The 21,258-nt window shown below is 43.5% G+C and overlaps 1 long non-coding RNA gene across 1 annotated transcript in view; it reads left to right on the top strand.

The window, feature by feature from the left end:
- LOC146855501 (uncharacterized) overlaps nucleotides 1-21,020 on the top strand; it is an 86,956-nt gene extending 65,936 nt beyond the window's left edge. The window contains exon 3 of the long non-coding RNA XR_014980845.1: nucleotides 19,545-21,020. This is a non-coding gene — a long non-coding RNA (uncharacterized LOC146855501). The remainder of the gene's footprint in view (nucleotides 1-19,544) is intronic.
- The last annotated feature ends 238 nt before the right edge of the window (nucleotides 21,021-21,258 follow it).

Raw genomic sequence — 21,258 nt, 5'->3', positions numbered from 1 at the left:
CCTGTCAGGTCTGGGTGGATCTGACATCTAAGTTTTGCAAGTTCCTGTTCCAAACCCATCCCACTCATTAGGTCCTACAGCTTTTCATGATTCTTGAGGTCGAAAGCGCTCAGTAATTTTATGAAGGTGAGATGTAATGATTCATTTTTTACCTTTGAGTTTTGCCTCAAGATTAAATAGAGGTTTAGGCATTGGTCAATAGTCCATAGACCAGTTCTAAAACTAAATTAGGCTTCAGTTAATACAATGGGCTGTAGCATGATGGTAAGGACCTATCCCTTTTTTTAAATATTGGGACCAATAAAGTGGTCTTCCACAATTTGGGAATGGGTTACTGACCTAAAATCCTGTGTTAGTAGAGGGGCCCATAGCAGGATATTAGACTTGAAGATATCTTAGGGCACACCTTCTGGACCCGAGTCTTTTGCAACGAAACAGACCAACATGTGTAGAAAGTGTTGTAATGTACCTGCAATCTTTTCTGAGTTCCAACTGATGATAACCTTTATTTAAATCAAGATGCGAGAACACTTATGCACTGTCTTGCTAGGTGATCATGTGAGCAATATGTGGACCTGGATTTCGTTCTCTTTCAATTGCCCTCTGTTAGAAATGGGATTTCTGGTTGGCTAGGGGATGTGCCTAAGCCAGACATAAACCACCACTCTAGTCAGGGCAAGGGATTTACACACTGAAGATAACCCCTGCTCACCCCCTTGGTAGCTTGGCACGAGCTTTCAGGCTTAATACAGAGGCAATGTGTAAAGCGTTTGCGCAATACACTCACACAGCAACGACACACTAGGCACACCACAAAAGAAACTCCACACAAGGTTATATAAAAATAGCCATTGTATTGTCCATAAAGACACATTATAACACAATCACATAAATATCGCTGTGCCACTGGCACTTGTCATGACTTCACAGGGATTAAGTAAACCACTAGGCCAATCGGGCCACTGTCATAGACATATGCAGGGCCCTGGACACAATACTCATAGGGTCCCCATGTTATCAAAACAACATAGAACCGTTATGCATAAGCACTATCAGCAGTGCCCCATAGTAAATACTTATCAGAGTGCACACATCCATAAATTTACCCTCACAGTACATAGGGTGCAAACTTGGGCTATGTAACACCTTTTAAATATATGTGAGCATCAGGCATTATCATCATCACTAAGCCTGATTCGCAACAGGCATAAATAATGCAATATTCACCTTTACCCAGAAGGCATAACCACTACTACCGCCTTCTCATCGTTGAGAGGGCACCATGCTCTGGTGCCTCTATTAAGGAGTGCGGTACTATCAAGGAGGTTCCTTTCTACTCCAGGACTCGCGGGACTCTGTCAAGGCTTCCCCCGAGCATCCAAAACCACAACAATGCCTCCTGGAAAGTGCGTGTCAGAAAGGGGGAGGGCGGACCACCTCCCTTGTGGGGCGACCTCACAGGCTCCCCCAAGTATGGCCAGAGTCGCCCTGTTTGTCAAGGCAGCTGCCCACTACCATGAGGGGCAGCTGCTATACCCGGCAAATTGAATTACGCCGTCTCAGCTCCTCACCCGGTCTCTTGCCGGTCGAGCCGCATGCAAGCTCTCCCCTGTTGTCTTAGGAGATGCTGCTCCTCTCTGCAGCACCGTTGGCCATGGCGGGTCTCCTGTTGCTATGGCAACCTGCCTGGCGGCTTTGAAGCTTGCCTCGGAATGGGGCCCTCACTGAAAGGGGAATTCGACAGGACGGTCGGTGCTCCTTTCTGCCACCAGACGCTCCTACTGCTGCCCAAGGTGGCACCTGGGAGCAGAGAGTCCCTTGCGGACCTGCCCTGATTTCCGGGTCCAAAGGCCAGCGCTCACCTCGTGCTTGGTCCTGGGATCCCGGCTGCTTTTCTCACTGGCACTAACAGGGGATTGGCTGCGCGCTGATCCCTTCGTTACATGCAGCACTCTGAATGTGCTTTCCTTACCACCGTAATAGTGAAGCGCTCACCTCGAGCTTCTTGAGGGACCACTGGAAAAATGAAGTGCTCCTCCTGCACTCCAAGGCCGGTGAAGACCAGGACATGAATTGCCCAGCTGGGGAACAACTAGGAGCAGCCCACAGCGCTCCCCATCAGCAAAGAGCTCTCCACCTGCTCTCTGCTTGCACGAGGCCAACCAAAGCACTTTACTACGCGCTATGGTATAAAAGATAAAAGCACTTGATGTTGCCAAGGCCAGGGGCATAGAGGCACTCCTGGGAGAGTGCTGAGGACATGCCAGCAGGGCGCAGCCTGGCAGGCCGGCACAAGGGGACCGCAGCACAGAGGGACAGTCCTTCTCTCAGCCCCACCAGGATAGTCCAGTCCCTAGGCAGTTTCTCCAGGCTCAGCCTGCCGGTCACAAGTCCCACGCAGCATCTTCTGCTTTTAGTTCCACAAGGTAGCGTACAAGACACGGGGTCAAAGACCCAGTACTTATAGCTCAACAGTCTTTGTTCTCCCTGTGGCACAGGCTCTGAGCCCAGTCCAAACCAGTTCTGGGGGGCACTTTGCAAGTGCACAACAACCTCCATTTTAAGTGTAAGCCCTGGCCACAGACACACCACAGGGGGGAGGAGCCATCATTGTGGAAGGAAGGCACAGCCCTCTTCAGGCGCAAGTGCTACTCCTCCCACCACTCCAAATGCAGACCAGGCCTATTCAGCCTAGCACTGACTCATTCAGACTCTCTGGAGCCACTGCACCTCCACAGCCCCTGTCACTCCAAGGCCAAACAGTCAGTACACAATAGGCAGGCACAAAGAAAAATAGCACACAGAAATGCCCACTTCTAAAAGTGGCTGTTCTAAAATAGTAATCATAAATCCGCTTTCACCAGTAAGCAGCATTTATCACCCAAACATACCAAACTTGATCACGCTACGCCTCTCATGTCAGGAATTACCACTGAAGCACGTATCAGGGAATCCTCAATGCGTCCCTACGAGAGAGCAGTCTCACAGCAGTGAGAAACCAAATAGGCTGTTTGTCATTACTAGGACATGCCACACAATTAAGGCACATGTCCTACCTTTTACCTACACCACACCCTGCCCATAGGGCTAGCTAGGGCCTAACTTAGGGGTGATTGATATGTAGTAAAAGGGGAGAGGAGTAAACTGTGTGCGCAGGCCCTGCAGTGGCAAAGGCCTGAGAAGGGTTTAAAAGGCTACTTTGGTGGGTGGCGCATGCAGCACTGCAAGCCCACCAGTAACTTTTCATTTACTGTCCCTGAGTATATGAAATACCACTGTACAAGGGACTGAAAGGTAAATTAAATATTCCAAACAGGTGTAGACCTATCTTACCAAGTTTACCATAGAGAGCACATGCACTTTAGCACTGAACAGCAGTGATAAAGTGCCCGGAGTCCTAAAAACACCAACAACAGGTCATAAATAATTTCTGGAGTAAGGCAGAAAGTTCTGGAATGACCCTGCAAAAAGGGCCAAGTCCAACACCCTGTTTGCATAATGCATGTCAACGCATATGCATATAGATTTTTCACTGTCGATTTTGGGCACTACCACTATGTGAAAAACCCATGGTGTCAGACCAGTAAAATGCTCAATAATGTCATGCTTAAGTAACGATGCAAGTTCTTTTTTCAACCTGCTCTTCAGCCATCAACACTCGCTCCAGAATAAGAGTTTCTCCCAGCATCTGTCGTATGAATGAATCTGGCAAGCATCCATCTATAACTCTAAAATGGATAGCTTGCTCATCTTTGAATTAATTGAACCTACAGTGTTTGATGAGCGTATCAAATGTCTCTACAAAGTCATCAATGGTTTCACCAACTCTTTGTCCTTCTTGACTGAAAATATATATTTTGTAATCAACATTTGGTACTAGATTAAACTCGAGATTCAACATTTCTTTAATCTGATGGTATGCAATTTCTTCATCAGTTTACAGCATTTTCTTCATTACTTCTTTCACATCATCACCAGCAAGATTTTTGAGATACTTAATTTTGCGAAAAACCTAAGCTGTGTATCCAGAAATCCCTAAATTCATCACTTGTTGGTGAACTAGACAGATGTTCCCCGGACTAGGACTTCTCTAGCGCCATTTGTCCTGATTGTCTAGTGCTGTTTTGGCCTCTATGTAATACAGTCATGGAAATTTCAATTGTTGTTGCCAATGTTTGTTGATTGTAGGATTTCTTTTAAGGCACGGCTGAAGCTATAGATAATTATCTGTACACGTTTTCAGGCATCTGCTAACTTCTCAGTTGGGCAATTATCTGACCACGTTTTCAGACACCTGTAACTGCTCTGTTGATGAAAACGTGTTATGCAAAAATCTGAACCTTTCAGGGCACGTTTAAACTGTCTTGCTAAACGCGTGCCCGGTGACTATTTAAACCCCACCCGTCTTTTCCCAGTGCTTCGCTTTTTGTAAACGTTACCTACCTGCCTCCGTTTCACGATCGACTCGTGAACTCTGTTCCTCCGTTCCAGTCTCCAGGGGAAACATCCGGCTGGCTCCTCTGCTCGCCCGGCATTTCCTTTCCGGATTCCAGCTTCCTGGGAGTTTCTTCATCATAAGACATCCGTCTGGCTCCTTCGCTCGCCCGGCGTCTTTCCTCTAATCCTGCAACACAAAGAGAAGAAGTCATCAACCAAGGCGGTTGCTTGGCAACCCTTCGAGAAGTTTGCGGTAACATTTATTTTTAGAGCTATGTCAAAACCGGTAAGAGCTCAACTTGATTAATATTTTATTTCTCTTGGGAACTTATTTTGAAGACGTCATTATTTCTTCTTGGGACCTATTTTGAAGACGTCAAGAAGAACACGACATCTTTGCATAAGTTTTGCAACATAGTTCTTTGAGATTTGTGAACAACTTAAACCAGAAGACATTTAATTACGAACTCTGTGAAGCCTGAGACAATTCTATTGAGAACAGAGTTTTCTTTTGCTTGTTGTATATTTCTTTCTTGACTCCCTTCTAGGAACACAGTCTGGTACTGGCAAGGTATGCAATTTTTTTTTAAGGCGTCACATACCATTTGATAAGTCAACGTAACCACTGCAAAGATAAGCTGAATAATTATTGTTTATTATTTGTTCACTTATTCAGTAAGGTCAAATACAGATCGAGTATCAAGTGAATTTCCTCCTTGCTGCTCTGTTTGATTTCGGGAGGAGTCGGGGATCAGCAGCATCAAGAAAGGAACAAACCGGAGATCACACTTAATATATTTTTTGTTATCGGCCTCCTCAAGTGCATCAATGAAAAGATTGTTTTTGTGCAGGAAGATGTCCTTTCCTGCACAAAAACAATCCTGCCTGCAATGCAAGCACCCTTGCCCCATGACGCAAGAGTGCCTGTATTGGCTCTAGGCTGCACCGAGCCAGCGCAAGTAGAGAGCAGGAATATTCCATATCTTGATAGATATGACCCATTCCTGCAAGTTGTCTAGCTGCCTTGTGCTACATAAAAGTTGATAAATGTGGCCCGGAGATTCATCGGTTTTACCTGAATGAGTGGTTCCGTTTTATTTCCAACCAGAACCAAACATCTAAATTGTTGTAAAACCAACAAAATCAATCAAAGCAAATTAGAATATGAAAGTCCTTTAATTATGAGAAATATTAACCTCTGTAATATGTCTCAAACTGGGGCAATAACTCACGCATTCACACAAGTGAAGTGTGTTTGCTGGCAGGAGGCCAGGTGAAATTCTCTGGTTAGGGAATAAGATCATGATAATGTGCAGTAGAATATAGTCCAAATTACACCACAAATGGACCAGTTATGTTGGCATCAGAAAAATATTTTTTAGCGCATTTAACGCTTTACAAATGGTAAATAAATATATAAGTAAAAGAGTCCTGTAATTGGTCACGACTGCCGGATCTGCCTTGGAAGTTATCAGCTGGGGCGGGCAATCATGTATTTGAGCAAGGCTTGTATCTGGCCTGAGGGATATGACATATTAAGGCATTTTCAAAGGTTGAAACTAAATGTGGGAAGAGAAACGTCTTTAAAGGCATGTGGTGGGAAGCGGGCGAGGAATCTGCATCTCTTTTTAATTCAAAGTTTTGCTCCGGGGAGATTGGTGTAAATTGGTGTAAAATATGCCTTATGTCGAAATGTAAGAAGAATAGGGCCTTAGCTCATAAGACCATGGCCCTCTGACGGCTGAGGGAGTTTATTTAGTTCATTCTTTAAGTCAGAGGAGATTGTGTCTGTTTTCTTGATACAACAGTTGGCAATTGCAGGTCAGAACTCTGGAGTGGATAGTTTGGTTGTCATACAGTCAGCTGACAACTCCTAATCTAGAATTAGCGGTCTTTTTTCCCTGAGAAACTGAACTGTCCAAATTCGACTAGAAAAGTAGTAGTCCTTTGGCAGAAAACTTTCTCATTGCTCACTACCCAAAACCCCATAGCCATCTCAAATTGCTATTCGAGGAATGTCACGTGCAGGCAAACAGTCATGTTCATTTATATATTTATTTATTTATGTTAATATCAAAACTGTTCTGCATTCTGGAAACTGTAGATTTGTGCTTTCCTCAACATATGTGAAACTTCAAGTGCAGGAATGAAAATGAACAAGAGGTAAAAAGCCAGGGCTGGCTAAAAACTTCCAACTGACCTGGGATAAGTGGGTTCTGGTGGTGCCAACGAAGCCATTCATCCTTCAGACGTTGATAAAATCAGCATAACTAAGTATATGGCTTCGGTCTATGACTCCTTTCATTTCATTGGTTGAATATGAAATGTGTAAGCATTGTGTCGAAAAAGTACACACTTTAGTATTCGAAAGGCATGAAAGAAGTAACGGTTCTAGGCAGTAGTAATTACATTTATAAGTTTAAATCAACATAAGAATCTAATCAATTGAGACAGTGTACTCTCACATAGATAAAAATATATGAATCTTTTTATTAATTTTAAATAAAAGTCTGACTATGTACATGGATATACTGCAGACAGGTCACATAGAACATGAACAAAACAACATAAATCAATCATAATGACAAATAGTGATACATATAAAATAAATACTTAACAATATATACAGTACAACATATAATGGCTACAAAAACAGTGAGAGATGATTGTCTCAGTGGAGCGATGTAATTTTCTACGCGTGTTTCGGCATATAAAATGCCTTCTTCAGGAAAAGCCAAAGTAATTCTGAGTCCCAGAAGAGCGTTAATGCAGGGGATTCTCAGTGTGCAGCAACAGGTGACAGTTTCAGCAGATTCTACCGGTTATCGATAATACTCAAAGTCTCTAGTTATTCTTGTGTTCCATGGTTATGGTTAAATCAGTCATGGAGGGCGGACTTTATCCTACAGCCTTTAACAGTTTGTTAATCAATTTGGATCTCTACGTTGTGCTGGATAGAAGAGAGGCGTGGTAGACCATATACTGAACCATTTATTATCGGCACTGATCATTGCATCGATGTCCTAGCCCTCCACCCTACGTAGAGATCCAAATTGATTAACAAACAGTTCAAGGCTGTAGGATAAAGTCCGGTCCAATTTGAATAACTACCGGTAATTCTCGGTGACTTATGTTTAAGCGCCCTCCATGACTGATTTAACCATAACCATGGAACATGAGAATACCTAGAGACTTTGAGTATTATTGTTTTAATCCATATAGAGATATCGCGTCAGGATCCATATGATTATCCTCAACCTTTATTATCAGGACCCTCGATAACCGGTAGAATCTACCGTAACTGTCACCTGTTGCTGCACACTGAGAATCCCCTGCATTAACCCTCTTCTGGGACTCAGAATTACTTTGGCTTTTCCTGAAGAAGGCGTTTCATATGCCGAAACGCGCGTAGAAAATTACATCGTTCCACTGAAACAATCATCTCTCACTGTTTTTGACGCCAATATATCTTGTACTGTATATATTGTTAAGTATTTATTTTATGTATCACTATTTGTCATTATGATTGATTTATGTCGTTTTGTTAATGTTCTATGTGACCTGTCTGCAGTATATCCATGTATACATAGTCAGACTTTTATTCAAAATTAATAAAAAGATTCATATATTTTTATCTATGTGAGAGTATACTGTCTCAATTGATTAGATTCTTATGTTGATTTAAACTTATAAATTAAATTGTTGCTGCCTAGAAACGTTACTTCTTTCATGAGTTATTTCCCTGTTCTAGGAGCACCTAACAGGGGGCCCTTCTGTATACACTAGTATTCGAAAGGCATACAGCAGTAAGTGATAGAACGAAGAAAGGTTTTTTCCATTTTCCATAATTTGCACCAATTGCAATCTTCTCATTCACAAAATAGGGCCACGACTTACAAAGCACTTGTGGTTTTCTTGTGTCATGCAAGTCAACGCAAACCATTGCAAGTGCATAACTGACATTTACAAAGCCACGCAAATCAATATTTCCCTGGCCTTCTGTCACTTTTCACCTGAAAAGTAATGCAACACAACACCTTGCACTGCCTTTCCTTACCCTGCCTCAGGGGCACTTTACATGGCTGGAGCATGGTCGTTCTTGTGCAACCACCCATGTATTTTGACCCAAACCCAGATTAACTACAGTCAGGAGACCTGGGTTTGCACCATGAGCCTACCTCACCATGCTGTAAAGAAGAAAAAGCCGCTATGGATTGTTTTTGTGCAGGAAGGTATCCATCCCCGCACAAAAACAATCCTGCCCAAAACATAGACACCCTTGCATGATGGTGCAAAGGTGCCTGTGTTGGCGCTAGGCAGCTATTAGTACCAGGGCAAGGAGAGTCCTGAACAGCCCCATATCTTGGGAAATATGGCACCGTTCAGCTTTCTCTCCTTTACGAAACACAGCGCAGCAACTTGCCTCGCTGAGTTAGGTAGCATGAAGGATTAGTGAACTTGGGTCTAAACGTCAGACAGCGAAGTTAGTGTATGTCCGTTTCTTGTAAGAATCATGCAAGTCTTTTGTTATGCTATATGAAACGTTTCACCTTCCCACCTCGTGCGATTCATGCAGTTCGTAAATGCCTGTTGTATGAAAACAATGTCGACTGTTTCCTTTTACATGGGCAGACGGCTCAGCCAGATCTATCCCACATAAGCATCTTTGATATCCGCGGAGCCTCGGGTCTCGAGCTCAGATCACTTCGCTCGCGCTTGACTCATCCTTCCGGGGAAGAGCAGATGCGCAACATCTGAAACTGGCAGATTATACATAGAGAGATTTCTATTCAACATATGGAGTTGAGAACAGTGAGCTATGAGCGTGTGTGTCAGGGCCTGGCTAGGATTCACTGTTGGTGTGATTTACTGTTGGTGTAGGGATTCTGACAGTATGTGTGTTTGCTTTGGAGAGCTTTGGGCCTTTGTCCCTTGTGGTTTCCTGATACATTTCACCCTGCGGTGCCCAAGGCCTGCCTCACTTATAGTCTTCTAATGCCTTTAAACATGTGGTGACTTCCAGCAATTTGCTATACTGGTGCATAGGGCATTCCCTCCCCCTTTCCGCTTTTGTAGCCCTCTTACCATGTGGTTCTTGAGCCTTCTCATTCTCAAACCGTCTCCTGATATATCTTAACCTGTGGTTCTTTCGTCGCCCTGCCTTTCTTGCAGTCTCGTGATGCATTTTAACCTTTGGTGCATAGGTAATTTTCCCTTCCCTTACTTACTGCAGGATTTGTATCTTGTGGTTTTTAGGATATTCCTCTCGTACATCCCCCGGTGCATTTTACCCTTTAGTGGCTATTGCAGTTCCCTCTCTTCCAGTCTCTATGGCCCGTTCACCAATTTGTGCATATGGGCAACTTTACTTATAATCCACATCGGGCTGTGGTTCCCAGAGTCTTTTTCATCTAAGACAGTGCATGCACTGGCGCTTGTGGGACATTTTGTTAGCTTGAAGTGGGCTCAGAGCGTGCCCATTTCTTGACACTGGTTAGCTTCATCGTCACTCTCATTTGCTTGTTTCTCCTTCGTCAGCGTGTACCAGCTTCACATCCTCTTCTTGTGTTTGACCCTCCCTAGGAGTATGGCCAAAGTACTTGTATCCTTCCTGTTAGACCAGGGATCCCTGGTTGGCTGAGGTAGGTACCTTAGGCCAAATAGGGACCCACGTTTCTGTTGTATTTGGGATTTACATGTCATGTAATGTAGTAGAATGGCTGCGTGACGGGGAAGCTCGTGGGGATTCCTTTTGGGAATGTGGAATGCGTGGTTGGTGGAGAGTGGGCAGTTGCAGCAGGGAGCGGTCTGGAGATGGTATAAACCGATGGGGCGCTTGATGTATCTCGATCCTGAATTAAAGCATGAACTATGAAACTCAACTGCTTCGTGTTCATCTGTATGCTGAATTACTTATAAAAGTTTCCACGTCAGGGAAAGGAAAGTCACCTTCTGAGATAGCCCCCGCTCACCTCCTTGGTAGCTTGGCATGAGCAGCCAGGCTTATCTTCAAGGCAAATGTGTAAAGTATTTGCAACCACGCTCACAGCAACCCAGTGATGACACCACAAATAGACTCCACACGAGTTTTATAAAAATGAGTATACATTTTATATAAAAAGATATACGATAAGACCACACGATATAAATCCGACATATGAGTATGTTTACTATTTCTACTGGCTGGTTATTAGGCCAGTCAGCCCTTGTCAGTTCTGGCGATATTAATGAGTACTTCTAAACATTCCACTGTAATCCTAATACCATGTTATGCAGTTCGTAATGCTAGAATCAGGCACTTTTGCAATGCAACAATAGTTCAATGCGTAATACAACAATTGGGCACTTTGCAAAGTAAAAATAATGCAATGCGTAATGCAGCAATCGGGCTCTTTGCAATGTAAGAATAATGCAATGCGTAATACAACCACCAGGTTCGTTGTTATGCAGAAATAAGGCAATACGTAATACACTAATCAGGTAGTTCGTTATGCTTGAAGAATGCAATGTGTAATATGCTAATCAGGTAGTTCGTTATGCAGAAACAATGCAATGCATCATACGACAATAAGGTAGTTCGTTATGCAGAAATAATGCCATACTTCATACACTAATCAGGTAGTTCGTTATGCAGGAATAATGCAATGCGTAATATTCTAATTAGGTATTCCGTTATGCAGAAATGATGCAATGTGTAATACGACAATCCGGTACTCCGTTATGCAGAAATAAGATAATGCGTAATACACTCCGGCACCGATCATGGTGCCTTAGGCGGTCTCTCCGCCACTCCTTATGACTTGCAGTCAGCCTTTGTCAACAGTTGCCCCCAATGGGAAACATCGTTTACAACGCGGGGATTACATCGCGATGCCATTACATCGCGGTTTTTACAACGCAAGTCGTTACAACGACTTGCGCTAGATGGCGCTCTAGGACAAGGAATAGTATAATTTACTATCCAACACCTTCCCTACTGTACGTAGACTGGAGTTGGAATAGTAAATTATACTACTCCTAAATCCAGCGCCCTCCAACGCAAGTCGTTGTAACGACTTGCGTTGTCAAAACCACGATGTAATGTACCGCGATGTAAATGTATGCATTGTAACGTCATACATCCGCCCCCAACACGATATTTGTGTAACAAAAAGTGCCGCTCCGCACTACGGCCCCAGTACTGCCACTCCCTTGGCAATACGGGCCACGATACGAGCCGAAGCATAAGCTTGCGCTGCCGGAATGGGAGAGAGGCCAAGAGCGTCTCCCTCCGAGCACGCACCCCACCCCAGGAGTCGATACACGTTACCTGGGGGGCGCGAACCCACTCTCCTCATCCATTGACTTGGGCCTCCGATGCAATCTTTGTGAATTGGCAACGGCGGGCTCGGGCCAGCGGCTCAGCTCCTCTACTGCTACGAAGATCTCATGCTGCCACAGGGCACACGCACACGTACACAGTGTCGCTGAGACTTCCTTGAGCTTCGGGTGCACGATCGCCGGGCACTCCACACGAAGGTCTCAGGTTGCATGAAGATCACGCGCACAGCGTCGCTGAGACTCACTTTTACTCCGGGTGCTCGTTAACAAAGCAATCCTCACGAAGGTCTCACACTGCACAAAGCACACGCACATAGCGTCGATGAGACTCACTTGGAATCCGGGTGCATGACAACAAGGCAATCCCCATGAAGGCCTCACACTGCACAAAGCACAAGCACACAGCGTAGATGAGACTCACTTGGATTCCGATGAGGACGATAACAAGGCAATCCTCACGAAGGACTCAAGCTGCACAAAGCACATACACACAGCGTCGATGAGACTCGCTTTGATTCTGGTGCACAGGATAACTGGACAATACTCATAAAGAGTTCAGGCTGCAAAAAGTACACGCACACAGCGTCGCTGATCCTTGCTTGGACTCCAGGTGCCCACGATCACAGGGCACACCTTATGAGGGTCTCAGGCTGCAACAAGCACACGCACACAGCGCCGCTGAGACTCTCCTGGAAACTTTTGTGTTCCTGAGTTTCCATGACAGGGAGCCAGCTCACCTCGGGCCCTTGGGGATAAGTTACTTCAGGGCACAACACAGCAAAGTTCTTACAAGCAGGAAGACAAAGCACACAACAAAGTCCCTTTAGCCTTTCCTTGGTTAAAACAGCAAACTGCAGGCCAGCCCCAGAACACACAGCAAGGGTCAGTCCTTTCCTTCAGTCTCTTCAGTTTTTTCTTCCTTGGAAAAGGTTCCTCTTGACCACGAAGTAGCTCCAGTCTTGTTCAATCTTGATCAAGCCAGTCTCCAAAGTTCAGGGGCTTCAGTTCTCATAGTTATACCCCTCAATGGCTTTGAAGTCTTTGTGCTCAGGGGGGCACTGACCCCTCCCTGCCAGTGACACCTTCTTCCTTTGATTAGTGGGGGTCTGGATGCTCAATCACTCAGCAGGAGATGGGACAATTGTTTATTAGCAGCAACCCAGGCCTCTTCACCTCTAGGGGCTACTCCTCCCCTACACTCCAGATGCAGGTCAGCCTGTTGCTGTCTCACTTCCTCCTCTGGGTCAAGACATTCCCCAGATCCTATTGCTTTCAAATCCAGACAGTCAATCCACAACCAGGCAGAGACACACTGAAATATTGGAGCACAAAAACCCAGCCAATTCTAAAAGAGTGGCTTATAAACACACAATGCAAAAACCACCTTCATAAAAAAATGTGTTATTACATTGTGAGTTCAGGCATGCTAAACGTCATCTCTCCATCTTAAGCCTTTGGGAAGATACGCTGGAAAACATATTACACAGCCTTCCCATTCGATTTGATTTGATAAGTCTTTATTTCGATTTAACAAAAATCATAAAAGATATTTACATTTAAAATATTAAAAAACATACCATTACGACAAGTAATATAAAACTGATACAATAGATAAAACTGATACAATAGGAAAATACATCAACTAGTAGTTCCATCCAAAAATACAATCTATACTCAATAAAAACCCCATGCCTATTTACAATAGGTGCCACATGTATATGAGTGACTATATAAAAAGACCAGGTGTCTACTTTAAAAAGCAAGTTAGTGCAATCTCATCTTATTGGCACGAATGGCCCACATCCAGTTTAAAATTTGGCAACCGCAATTACTATAGGTTCCGTTGTGTCTGTTTTTAGCATCCTAAATGCTTCGCTGCCAGTGTTAATACCCTTTGACAAACAGATTGCTTTAATCCATTTGTGCATCGGTTTTTATGTAGGCTGCGCAAATGAATAAGATATGCACTATAGATTCAGTCTGAGTCGGGCAGAATGGACATTTTGTGCAGGTCGTAGAACACCTCTTACCAACAAATGAATTGTGCCCACCCGAAATTGGTGGTAACGTTTCCTGTCTATAGAAAGCGTAATAAAATCCCAGTATCCTTCATATTCGGTAACATGTTTCATCTCCATAAACTCCCTCGTTAAAGATGGCCTGGATAGAGAAGAATAAAGCTTCATGGTAACCATACTCCAGTAGGTCTCCTTAAAATCCTTTCTAGAAGGAAAGACATTGTCTACAGGATTTTCCCACAATCGACTCAGCCCCATCGCACTAAATATAACCTTTGCAGGCCTCAGCCAGGGAATTTTTCACGCACTGTCAGCATCCCTTACTTCGAGGAGAGCCTGTGCATACTGGGAAAGCTCAGGGGTAACCCAGAGCCTTCTCCTGTAAGCCACTGGTCTATAACGTGCCACATCCTCGAAAAGATGACAACCCAAATCTAAGTAAAGGGGCAAAAGTGGTGTAGATTGTGGAAGTCCAGTTAAATCCCTCAAGAATTTATTTTGGGAAATTGTCAGTGGTGCTATGTTTCTAAAACCCCATAATTCGGCCCCATACAGGACAGAAGCACTAATTTTTGAATTGTAAATTTTTAACGCGGGGGCGAGAGGCTTAGTGTGTGAGAGACGCTGTTCCTTTAATAATGCACCAGACAGTTGTGCGTGTTTAAGGACCAACTGATCTATATGCGGTTTCCATTTAAGTTTACTACCTAAAGTTATACCCAGGTATGTAAAAACTTGAGTCTGCTCTAAAGTGGCTTCATTCATGACTACTCTCCCTTTTACGATCTAATGTTTATGTAGCACCATGAACTTGGTCTTATCCACATTGACTATAAGGCCATAGTCCAGGCAGAACTCCTCAAATCTATCGATCGCCGACCGCAAACCTTTCTGGGTGTTGGAAATTAACAGAGTATCATCTGCGAACATAAGCAGGGGGATCTTCATGCCAGCGAGAGTGGGGGCGTCGGTTGGATGATTCATAAAATACAGATTCACCCTATTTATATACAAAGAAAAAAGAGTTGGAGCCAAAACGCACCCCTGACGAACCCCTCTGGCAATCAGAAACCTATCTGTCACCCTCCCCTGCTGACCCCAACGAACCTGTACAAAATTAGAAGTGTGAAGTTTGATTAAAAAGGCCAGAAGATCCAAAGGCATGCCCTGTTCCGCAAATACTCTCCACATCTTTGCACGTGGAACTAGGTCAAAAGCCGCCTTTAGATCTACAAAAGCAGCATATAGTGTACCGCCTCTTAAGATCACCACGTGCCAGTAAATTAAAACAAACCTAAAAACCTGGTCGATAGTGCTCGTGTATGAGGGGAACCCAGCCTGCAATGGAGAGAGGATATCATAATCATCTATTCAGACCTGGATACGACTCAACACAAGCCTGGCAGTCACTTTCTGTAGGCAATCAATTAAGCTTATAGGCCTATAATTACCAGGATTTGAACGATCCCCCTTTTTAAATATTGGAAGGATCTCGGCTCCCTGCCATGAGTCTGGTATTGGGGAGCCACTGGCAATAGCATTCGCTAGGGACTGAATATAAATTGCCCATGTAGCCTTATTTTGCAAGAACAGATCAGCAGGTACACAGTCCAACCCAGGCGCTCTACCTCTCTGGACTGCTTTTAGTGCTTTTTCTACCTCCCGCTTAGTAAAGTGCAAGGGGGGAATACCTGCTGGAATCAAGAATGGTTCATGATCATGATCTAGATCATGGTCTGCAATAGCAAACTGGGTCTTGAAATGGGATACCCATAATTCGGGTGCTACATGATTGCTGGGAATTTGATTTGATTTCCCCTTACCCCACTTCACCAAATGCCAGAATGTAGCCATATTTCTATCTTTACTGGCTTTGACTAGTTCGTCCCAATATTGCTCATCCCAGTCCCTTTTCGCGTTATATTGTACAAGCTTGTAACCCACCCTCGCTCTTTTGATGCTGTCCCTATTCTTAGATCTTATGGCCCTAGATAATGCTTTATAAGCTTCCCTACATGATTTCCCATACCATGTATCCACCATTGGGCCATATTTTTCCTTGGATGTTTTTACATTGGTTATAAAAAAGCCCTTAAGCTTATTAAAAAGTTCATTATGGATGACAATAACATTGGTGTCAATATCCTCCTGTGTAACACATCTTTGGAGATCTACTGTTGCATTATCAACCAACTGCCTCATAAACTCCAATTGTTCCTCATTATTAATACAATTTGACCATTTTACTCTTCTGGTATCATTACTAAGCTGCACTTCAATATGGGCGCATTCCACTGCCTGTTCTTCAGTGACAAGGCGTCCTTCCAGCTGCAAAGACAGTACTAGAGAGTTATGGTCACTTTCCACCCGTTCCGTGACAACCATATCCATAAGGGAGGGCCAAAGTTCCTTATTGAGAAAAATGTAGTCTATACGACTACTTCTCAGCCCGTTACTAAAAGTTGAGGAACCCTGCCTATCCGAATCCACCCTCCCATTTGCAGCCCTAATCCCTCGTTCCAAACATAAAACTTTAAACTGGAGTGCAGCTTTCGTCCATTTTTTAATAGGGGTTAATGTCAGTTGCGGAATGTTCCACTGATAATACTCCTCTAAGCTGAGATCTACATCATGGGTGTCCAGTGGTTCAAAACAACAGTTAAAATCACCTGCTACTATTAGGTTACCCGTACCATTGTACTGGTCAAGATAAGAGTCCAGGAGGGCGGTACACGGGGTCCACTGACCAGGTTTCCTGAAACACCAAAATGTCATGGGCTTCGATGAAAGATGACCAATCCATCGACGGTAGTTTATTCTTTAATCCAGCTATGTTCCAGGAGACACAGCCTTCCCATTCTATTCTATGGGCAAGATGGCCTTTCAACAGTGAAAAACGAAATGGAGATTATTTCACTGTCAGGACATGTCCTACCTTTCACATGCACTGCACCCTGCCCAGGGGGTACCCTGGACCTACCATAGGGGTGTCTGATGTGCATAGAAATGGAAGGGTAAGGTCTGACAAGTGGGTGCACTTGTCAGAACAACATGGCAGTTTAACAAACTGGGTGCAGGCCCTGCAATGACAGGCCTGAGTTCCCTTTGTAAGTCTACTTGTGTGGGTGGCACAATTAGTGCTGCAGGTCCACTAGTAGCGTTTGCATTACCAGCCCTGGCACACATAGTGCACTTTACTAGGGACTTTGTTAGTAAGGCAAACATACCAATCATGGACAACCATTGGGGAGAGGAGTTGGCCTAATGGCTAGGGCGGTCGACCTCGAATCTGGGGAACTGGGTTCGAGTCTCGGCAACGACGCTGAACATCCTGTGATTCTGGGCAAATCACTTAATCTCCCCGTGCCCAACAAAATAAAAAATGAATGTGTCCTCATGTAACGCAACTGGTGCTATGTAAAGCACTCTGATACCCGGTACAGGTCAAGTTCGCACTATATAAAACTCTGTAAAAAATAAATAAATAACACAACAATTGCCATTACACTTTGAAGAGGGAGGACTTGCACTTTGACACTGTTTAGCAGTGGCAAAGTGTCCAAAGCATCTAAGTTGGCAACACCATGTCAGAAAAAAGGTCTGGGGGGAAAGAAAAAGTTTAGGGAACTTTAGCCAAAAAGGGCAAGTTCTACACTTCCACTGCTCGTATTTTGGGACCTACTTTTTTCCTTTTGATGAAGCACTCCATAAGAGTGTATGTGTTTGCAAGCTGTTTCCTTCCAAGTCACACTCTCTCTTTCTCATGTCCTTTGGCCCCTCAAACAAGCTTTTGCTCATGAGCTTCTATGCCCTCCACATTGTTTTCTCTGTGCGTGTCACCCTCATCAGCACTTATGTTGCCCTCTCTTGTCTGTGTGCTTCTGTACCCTCCCCTGTTACCCTCTCTCTCCTTTGTGCTTCTTCATCCTCTATGTCACTTTCACCTACCCAGCTCCAAATGGCGGTCCTCCCCAACCCGCTAACCAAACACCATTAATGTTAAAAAAAAAAAAGTGCAATGATGCAGTCTCTGGGCAGCACCATTTTGTGTGTGCGCCCATGCATGCTTTATACATGCACACTCATACAAAATGATATAGTACAGAGACTGCATCATTGTGCTTGTTTTTTTTCCCTTTTATAATCTTTCCTTCATGTTGTACAGTACCTACTTTGATACTATAAGGCATGAATACATGATGCTTGCAGAGCCAATAGCTCTCTAACAGCTCTCTAATAGCACTCTAAAGTGAGACTTATTGGATTTGCCAGTGATTGTTTGGCATGCAGTGCTCAGGGCCATCCTGTTTACCATACTGTGCTCAGGGCCATCTTAACAGTCTCTGAATCATGTGAAGTATGTGGTGCATATAGTGGTTAAAGTGCATTAAAAAGTGTGGGAACTGTGACCCTGTGTAAAAAGGGGGCAGAGTCAGTCAGTGTGGGGGAAGGGTCAAAGATGTGGCTTAAAAGAACAAAATGCTCTGTAACTGTTTTGTTAGTCTTTCACCATTAAGTAATTGTATGTAAAATAAAGAACACACCTTAAAAATTGCAGGTCTAACTCGTTTACGTTATGAAACCTAAATTGGTTAATGCAATTGATGGAGCAAGGACTCGTTACTAAGAGACTTGCTTGAACTCAATCCACTTGTTTAATTTATTAACATGAATTACTAACTATGTCTTGTGAATAATCATTGAACCTTTCACTCATATGAGGGATAGAGAAGCTTGCCTATGTGTTTACTAACCGTTAATACGAATAGCAGACTAAAAGCGCGGCTCTAACAGGGAAAACTTTACTGTGTATGCGTCAATTGCATCTACGCAATGTGGCGTTTAACAGCTTGGAAGGAATTTCTCGCGCATGAGCAGAATGCACTAAAATGGTGTCTTTAAGACTCACATGCATGGCACCTGCTTTGCTGCTTAGAAAATGCTTTGGGGCACATGCATCAACAATGCCATTTGCGATTCCTTATTAGCGAAAAATAAGGAATCGCTAATAAGGAATAGCAAAAGGCTATGCATGTAGGAATCGCTATTCAAATAGCGATTCCTTAACTTTCCTTAATTGCGATTAGCAAATTGCGAGTAGCAATTAAGGAATGCCGTCCCAATCATTCCTATGGGCCTCCAGGCCCATAGGAATGAATTGGAGATTGCATGAGCCAATTGCGAGTACCAGTAGGTTCTCGCAAATTGCTCATGCAATTTCAAGGGTGAAAGGGTGTCAAAATGACACCCTATTGCACCCCTGAAATTGATATGTGCACATGTGTTGCACACACACATGCTCTAAGGGCATGTGTGTGCGCAACATGAAACTTTGAAAAATGCACAAAAGTGCATTTTGCAAACTTTTAGCAAATTACCATGCAGTTCATCTTCATGGTAATTTGCTCCCCCTATTAGCGAATTCGCTAATTTTTTAACTTTCATGCATTGCATTTAAGGAATCTCAATTTGGGATTCCTTAAATGCAATCGCAATTTAAGGAATCGCTATTTAAGGATTCCTTAAATAGCGATTTTTGTATTTGGGTTGATGCATTGGGATTAGGTTTTATTTACTCGCTAACGGGTGTTATTGGCGATTCGGTATTTTACCGACTGGATTTTGGCTTGATGCATGAGGCTGTTAATCTACTAAAGCTAATGCGGGGGAAAAACAAATAAATGAAGTTTAAGGAGTAGAGGTGGGTGGTATACAGTTAAACCATTTATTTTTAAAATTAATATTTTCTCTCTTTGACCTTTTCACTAGTTCGTATTTGGACCTTCATACCCTGACTCGAATGGTTGAGTGAAAGCCTACTGCGCATGACTGAACGCTACTTGCCCTGAAAGGATGATCCCATGATTGGACTGCATCCAAGGCCACCAAACTGCTATTCCCTGGGAACTCAGAAGCCAAGAGGGCAATGAAGGAAATCATGTGGACATTATTGAAATATTGTTGCCAATTGAATAAAATACGTATGGAAAATTAATAAAGATGAATAAATAATAAGGGTGATGGGTTTATTAACAAAGAAAAGTGCTATGCCATCATGGTGTGATGACCTAAAGCCCCTTGCCTGTCTAATTAGAGCTCGTATTTTTACGATATTGCAACTTTAGGGGGTGGTCCATGAATCCCAAAAGGTATAATTGAGGTAGTTTAGATAGTTGGGTGTGCGAGATCCAGAGAGAATGCTGAGAGGGGAGATGCTGTCAGAGTAGTTAGTGACGCTGATTGCTGTGAGATGCTGAAAAAGATTTGAATGAAAAATTTACCTATCTTAAGTAATTGATTAGAAGAAGATCGCGGAAGAATCGCGAGGAGGAAGAGAGGGTCAGAGAGGGGTGCGTAGTGTTCGGCGGGTCTAGAGAAGTCCACTATCCTGTCCTGATTTCTGTCCTGAAGCCTTTGTCGCCTGTCCTTTCCCAGGGGACCCTTACCAGCCCTTTGGCCAGGGGGTTGGTCTTCACACCATCTCTTAGTACCTATAAAATGTGTATATTTCCGTATGTACTGCTGTCTCTATCCTCTCTTTTCTGAGAAACATCAATGCACCGTATATGTGAATGATAAGGGGATGGGTTTATGAACAAAGAAAAGTGCTATGCCATCATGGTGTGATGACCTAACGCCCCTTGCCTGTCCAATTAGAACTCATATTTTTATGATATTGCAACTGTAGGGGGTGGTACATGAATCAAAAAAGGTTTAATTGAGGTAGTTTAGTTAGTTGGGTGTGTGAGAGCCTGAGAGAATGCTGAGAGGGGAGATGCTGTCGGAGTAGTTAGTGACGCTGATTGCTGTGAGATGCTGAAGAAGATTTTAATAGAAAATGTACCTTTCTTAAGTAATTGATTAAAAGAAGATCGCGGAAGAATCTCAAGAAGGAAGAGATTGTCAGAGAGGGGTGCGTCGTATTCGTCGGGTGTAGAGAAGTCCACTATCCTGTCCTGATTCCTGTCCTGAAGCCTTTGTCACCTGTCCTTTCCCAGGGGACCCTTATCAGCCCTTTTGCCAGGGGGTTGGTCTTCACACCATCTCTTGGTAACTGTAAAATTCGTACATTTCCGTATGTACTGCTGTCTCTATCCTCTCTTTTCTGAGCAACGTCAATGCACCGTATATGTGAATGAAATATGTTTTTAATTTGAATTCTTCCCTCCTATGATTGATGGTGTCTATAGTGTGCATTTGAATGGTTCACTCACATTTAATTTAGATAAAGGTTTTTAAACTTTTTGAATCTGTGTTTATTTCTGCATATAAAAGTCACCATCAACTAGTTCCAAATAATTTGGTCCACCGACCAAATGGAAAGATGTAATTGATCAGTAAATCTAATACATTTTAGGTATTGATCAACTCGTAAAACTTATCAACCCCAGCAGTTTACCAGGAATTAAGTGTATATGTTTTGATGGGCCCCGGTGAATATATAGTGTTGGAGTATCTGTTGTTAGTGTACCGCTGGATCAGT

The sequence above is a fragment of the Triturus cristatus genome, chromosome 4_1, assembly GCF_964204655.1.
Source record: "Triturus cristatus chromosome 4_1, aTriCri1.1, whole genome shotgun sequence".
Classification (NCBI taxonomy): domain Eukaryota; kingdom Metazoa; phylum Chordata; class Amphibia; order Caudata; family Salamandridae; genus Triturus; species Triturus cristatus.
This window is presented reverse-complemented; position numbering and strand designations above follow the sequence as displayed.